Source organism: Oncorhynchus masou, unplaced genomic scaffold (genome assembly GCF_036934945.1).
Source record: "Oncorhynchus masou masou isolate Uvic2021 unplaced genomic scaffold, UVic_Omas_1.1 unplaced_scaffold_3626, whole genome shotgun sequence".
Taxonomy (NCBI): Eukaryota; Metazoa; Chordata; class Actinopteri; order Salmoniformes; family Salmonidae; genus Oncorhynchus; species Oncorhynchus masou.
Window position 1 is genome coordinate 30,094 of NW_027010029.1, and position 6,215 is coordinate 36,308.

A 6,215-nucleotide genomic window follows, 5' to 3' on the forward strand; every position below is an offset into this window, starting at 1 on the left:
CAACCACAAGCATTGATGTCATGAGTGTCCTAACCTACATTATTCTAACCTACATTAGTTATCTGAAAAGTGGAGAGATCGTCGTCAAATCACTGCATTGTGAAAATGCATTAGTAAAATGGATATCATTATCATTCTCTGTAAGGGCTTCACATAATGTATGAAAAACCATCAGTATGGACATTAGAATAATAGAAGAGAACATGATGGAATAAAACAACGTTATTCTACTGTCCACTAAATCTGGGAATCGCCCGGGATGTCACGATTAGATATTATCACGATAACTTTGGTGCGAACACCCAGAGCAATGATTTGGTGTTGAGGTGCTGACTAACTGCAAATAAACTGTAAGCTATAAAAACAAAGAAAGATAGAGTCACACTGACTATCTATAAACTCCCAGTCATTTATTGGGCAAAACACCACCGTTTTGGTCACCCTGAAGAAGGCACAGTGAGGCAGAAATGTTGGTGTTTTACCCAATACATTACTGTGAATTTATACATAGAATGTGTGACTCTCTTTATTTATTTTTATACCAAACATATTGCTCACCATATGCTGTTGTCTGTGATACAATATGTTTGTACCATGTTTTGTGCTGCTACCATGTTGTGTTGCCCCCATGTTGTTGTCATGTTGTGTTGCTACCATGTTGCCCCCATGTTGTTGTCATGTTGTGTTGCCCCCATGTTGTTGTCATGTTGTGTTGCCCCCAAGTTGTTGTCATGTTGTGTTGCTACCATGTTGCCCCCATGTTGTTGTCATGTTGTGTTGCCCCCATGTTGTTGTCATGTTGTGTTGCTACCATGTTGTTGTCATGTTGTGTTGCCCCCATGTTGTTGTCATGTTGTGTTGCCCCCATGTTGTTGTCATGTTGTGTTGCTACCATGTTGTTGTCATGTTATGTTGCTACCATGTTGTTGTCATGTTGTGTTGCTACCATGGGGTGTCTCGGGTGGGGCCACAGTGTCTCCTGACCCCCTCCTGTCTCAGCCTTCAGTATTTATGCTGCAGTAGTTTATGTGTCGGGGGCTGGGGGTCAGTTTGTTATATCTTGTACTTGCTACTGTCCATGTTGTGTGTCATGTGTGAATCTACCATGTTGTTGTCTAATTCTCTTTCTCTCTCTCGGAGGACCATGTTGTTGTCATGCCCCAGGACTACCTGACATGTTGTTGACTGTTGTGTCCCCAGTCCACCTGTTGTCCGTGTGCTGCTCCAGTTTCAACTGAACCATGTTGTGCCCTAGGACCATGCCCCAGACTACTTGACATGATGACTACCATGTTGTCCCCAGTCCACCTGTTGCTGTTGCTCCATGTTTCAACTGTTCTGCCTTATTATTATTCGACCATGCTGGTCATTTATGAACATTTGAACATGTACATGTTCTGTTATAATCTCTACCCGGCACAGCCAGAAGAGGACTGGCCACCCCACATAGCCTTTCCTCTGATGTGTTTCTTCCTAGGTTTTGGCTTTTCTAGGGAGTTTTTCCTAGCCACCGTGCTTCTACACCTGCATTGCTTGCTGTTTGGGTTTTAAAATGTTTCTGTACAGCACTTTGAATATCAGCTGATGTACGAAATAAAATATAAATAAATTTGATTTGATTTGATTTGATGTTGTTGTCATGTTGTGATTTCTACCATGTTTTGGTGCAGGTACAGTTGTTGTCATGAAGGATTGCTAACATGTTGTTGTCATGTTGTGTTGCTACCATGTTTTTGTCATGTTGTGTTGATACCATGTTGTTGTCATATTGTGTTGCAGGTACAGACATGTTGTTGTCATGAAGGATTGCTACCATGTTTTGTCATGTTGTGTTGCTAACATGCTGTGTAAATACTGGAGTGCCTTGTTATGTTGTTGTCTTAGGCTCTGAATGTAAATACTGGAGTTTGTACAGACTCTTGTCTTGATGTGTTTTGTCCTATATATATATAGTATTTTTTGAGCCCTGCCTTTCCCCATAAATAAGAATGTGTTCTTAACTGGCTTGTCCAGTTAAATAAAGGTCCAGTTAAATGAAAAAGAGATAAAAACAAGTTTTTATCAGTCATGGAAATAAAAGCTAAAACCAATTGGCTCCCTGTTTAAAAAGGAGACGAAGAACAAGCTATGAAGGATAAATACTGGAGTTTTGGAGCAGGTACAGACAACTAGCTATGAAGGATAAATACTGGAGTTTTGGAGCAGGTACAGACAACTAGCTATGAAGGATAAATATTGGAGTTTTGGAGCAGGTACAGACAACTAGCTATGAAGGATAAATACTGTAGTTTTGGAGCAGGTACAGACAACTAGAGCAGAAATAATATTGCAAAAATGTCAAAATGATACGATATATTGTCAAAAAAGAATATTGATATTACCCCCCATCACTACTGTCAACTGTCAACCTGACTAATGGCCTCTTGTTTACCAACTAAACATCATAATGACTCTATTGCCCCCACAGTCTGGTATTTTTGCACGTAGCCTAATGTATCTATTTCTGTGCCTCTGACACCCTCAAGTGGTGACTTTTAGAGCTTGATAAAGCCTATCAGAAACAAAACAAATCTATCTGTTATTTTACCAGGTAAATTGACTGAGAACATGTTCTCATTTGCAGCAACAACCTGGGGAATAGTTACAGGATTGAATGAGCCAATTGTAAACTGGAGATTATTAGGTGACTATAATGGTTTGAGGGCCAGATTGGGAATTTAGCTAGGACACTAGGGTTAACACCCCTACTCTTACCATAAGTGCCATGGGATCTTTAATGACCTCTCAGAGAGTCAAGACACCCATTTACCTTCCCATCCGAAAGACAGCACCCGACTCAGGGCAGTGTCCTGGGGCATTGTGATATTTTTTTTTTTAGACCAGAGGAAAGAATGCCTCCTACTGGCCCTCCAACACTACTTCCAGCAGCATCTGGTCTCCCATCCAGGAACTGACCAGGACCAACCCTGCTTAGCTTCAGAAGCAAGCCAGCAGTGGTATGCAGGGTGGTGTGCTGCTGGCAAAATAGTCTCAGCCCAGTCAAAGCACCTCTCTATCCTGGCACCCCAATGGTAGAACCAGCTTCCCCTTGAAATTAGGACAGCAGAGTCCCTGCCAAATTCTGAAAATATCTGAAACCCTACCTCTTCAAAGAGTATCTTAAATAATCCCACAGCGCCCCCCCTCCGCCCCCCCAAAATGCCTTTCGTGAACTAACACTTGACTTTCCCCTACTAGCTCTGACTTTACTGATTAGCTCTGGGATGTTGCTTGTGCTTAGCTCCTTTCCATGTATTTTGTATCCTGAAAAGCTACCCAGTCCTTAACAATTAGAAACATCAAATCAAATTGTATTTGTCACATGCGCCGAATACAACAGATGTATTCGTGCTTCTACACCTGCATTGCTTGCTGATTGGGGTGTTAGGCTGTTAGGCTTTGTTATATCAGCTGATGTAAGAAGGGCTATATAAATACATTTGATTTGATTTGATGTAGACTTTACAGTGAAAAGCCCTTCACCAACAATGCCGTTTAAGAAAAATAAGTGTTAAGTAAAAAATAGATCAGTAAAAAATAAAAATATCAAATAATTAAAGAGCAGCAGTAAAGTAACAGTAGCGAGGCTATATACAAAGGGTACAGGTACAATGTCAATGTGTTGGGGCACAGGTTAAAGTTCCTTGGTGTCCACAAGCTGTTGAGCTGTTTTGAAGCTTCTCTTTTTGTGGAACCTCACATGCACCCTGTTAACTCCCCCAGAAGCCTGAGTGGTGTGCTTCTCAGTCACCACTCTGGGCAGTGTGGTGTCGGTGACACAGCATCAGCACATCAAGCCTAGACCCTAGACCTCTGTTAAAACAAACCTCAATTATGTCGAAGAAATACTTCCTCTCTGAGAGCTCATTTACTTCTCAGTCTCACCAAAATAAAATGCCTTAAAACATAAAACATATACTGTATATTCAATTAAAAATGATATCTTTTTATTTTTTGATCTTGCAATTCATTGGTGATCATTTGTAGTTTAATAAGTCCTAGAGTTGGTTGGAAAATATTCTGTTCGCTTTGGTGCATAAAATATAGTTGTATTATTATGACAATGTGATCAGGAAGGAACGAATTACAGGTCTATTGTTATAAAAGAAGACATTAGACAATACATGTTTAAATTCATTTAAATCAGATACAAGTCAGATTAAAATATAACCTACATTTTCAAATGTCATTTTGTATAATGCAATTGTAAGTAAAACATCTGTCATGATAATTAGCTTTCTCTTTGACAAACTGCTACAAAAAATTGTATGCAACTTTATTACTATTTCTCAGTAGAAGAACCCGTATTCTGTATTTAATGTATTCTGTATTTAATTTCCTTATTTGCACTTTTGAGACAGTGTCAAAATATCATTATTTTCCGGGTGGCACAGTGGTTAAGGGCCCTGTACTGCAGCGCCAGCTGTGCCACCAGAGACCCTGGGTTTGCCACCAGAGACCCTGGGTTCACGCCCAGGCTCTGTCGTAAACTGACCGGGAGGTCCGTGAATTGTGACTTAGAATTGGCACAAGTAAAACAAATGTCATACAAGATTAATCATTATTTCACTTAGTTATTTGTTGTTTGCTGCCAGTCCTTCAGGTTCATACTTCTTGCTTCAGGGTGACCATGGGCTAGAAAGAAACATTGCAAATGTATTTATTTAACCACACAGGAAGTTATCTTTTGAGACCCTGTCTCTGTTTTTTGAGTGAGCCCTGCAAGGAATGTGTTGTTTGGTTATGCAGTGTGTCCCACTCAGTAAATACACTTGTCGCGATAAATAAGTATATATTTAATTAAATGTACATAATAAAGTATAATAATAAAGTATAATAAGTATAATAAATGTATAACATATCACATGAATGTTCAGCCCAGTCAGTGTAATAAACAGTAGAGTCTCACCAGAATGTTCAGCCCAGTCAGTATAATAAACTGTAGAGTCTCACCAGAATGTTCAGCCCAGTCAGTATAATAAACAGTAGAGTCTCACCAGAATGTTCAGCCCAGTCAGTATAATAAACAGTAGAGTCTCACCAGAATGTTCAGCCCAGTCAGTATAATAAACAGTAGAGTCTCACCAGAATGTTCAGCCCAGTCAGTATAATAAACAGTAGAGTCTCACCAGAATGTTCAGCCCAGTCAGTGTAATAAACAGTAGAGTCTCACCAGAATGTTCAGCCCAGTCAGTATAATAAACAGTAGAGTCTCACCAGAATGTTCAGCCCAGTCAGTATAATAAACAGTAGAGTCTCACCAGAATGTTCAGCCCAGTCAGTGTAATAAACAGTAGAGTCTCACCAGAATGTTCAGCCCAGTCAGTATAATAAACAGTAGAGTCTCACCAGAATGTTCAGCCCAGTCAGTATAATAAACACCAGAATGTTCAGCCCAGTCAGTATAATAAACAGTAGAGTCTCACCAGAATGTTCAGCCCAGTCACCAGTCAGCCCAGTAATAAACAGTAGAGTCTCACCAGAATGTTCAGCCCAGTCAGTATAATAAACAGTAGAGTCTCACCAGAATGTTCAGCCCAGTCAGTATAATAAACAGTAGAGTCTCACCAGAATGTTCAGCCCAGTCAGTATAATAAACAGTAGAGTCTCACCAGAATGTTCAGCCCAGTCAGTGTAATAAACAGTAGAGTCTCACCAGAATGTTCAGCCCAGTCAGTGTAATAAACAGTAGAGTCTCACCAGAATGTTCAGCCCAGTCAGTATAATAAACAGTAGAGTCTCACCAGAATGTTCAGCCCAGTCAGTGTAATAAACAGTAGAGTCTCACCAGAATGTTCAGCCCAGTCAGTGTAATAAACAGTAGAGTCTCACCAGAATGTTCAGCCCAGTCAGTGTAATAAACAGGCAGAGTCTCACCAGAATGTCTAGCCCAGTCAGTATAATAATAAACAGTAGAGTCTCACCAGAATGTTCAGCCCAGTCAGTGTAATAAACAGTAGAGTCTCACCAGAATGTTCAGCCCAGTCAGTGTAATAAACAGTAGAGTCTCACCAGAATGTCTCCAGCCCAGCTTGCATAACAGTAGAGTCTCACCAGAATGTTCAGCCCAGTCAGTAATAAACAGTAGAGTCTCACCAGAATGTTCAGCCCACAGTGTAATAAACAGTAGAGTCTCACCAGAATGTTCAGCCCAGTCAGTGTAATAAACAGTAGAG

At 40.3% G+C, this 6,215-nt stretch overlaps 1 long non-coding RNA gene across 1 annotated transcript; it reads right to left on the minus strand.

Annotated features, from left to right (window-relative positions):
- Window positions 1-4,162: 4,162 nt before the first annotated feature.
- Window positions 4,163-4,979, minus strand: LOC135534596 (uncharacterized). Its single transcript, XR_010454708.1, has 2 exons — window positions 4,949-4,979; window positions 4,163-4,674 (listed from the first exon to the last, which is right to left on the minus strand). It is a non-coding gene; the product is annotated as an uncharacterized LOC135534596 (long non-coding RNA).
- Between the last annotated feature and the right edge of the window lie 1,236 nt (window positions 4,980-6,215).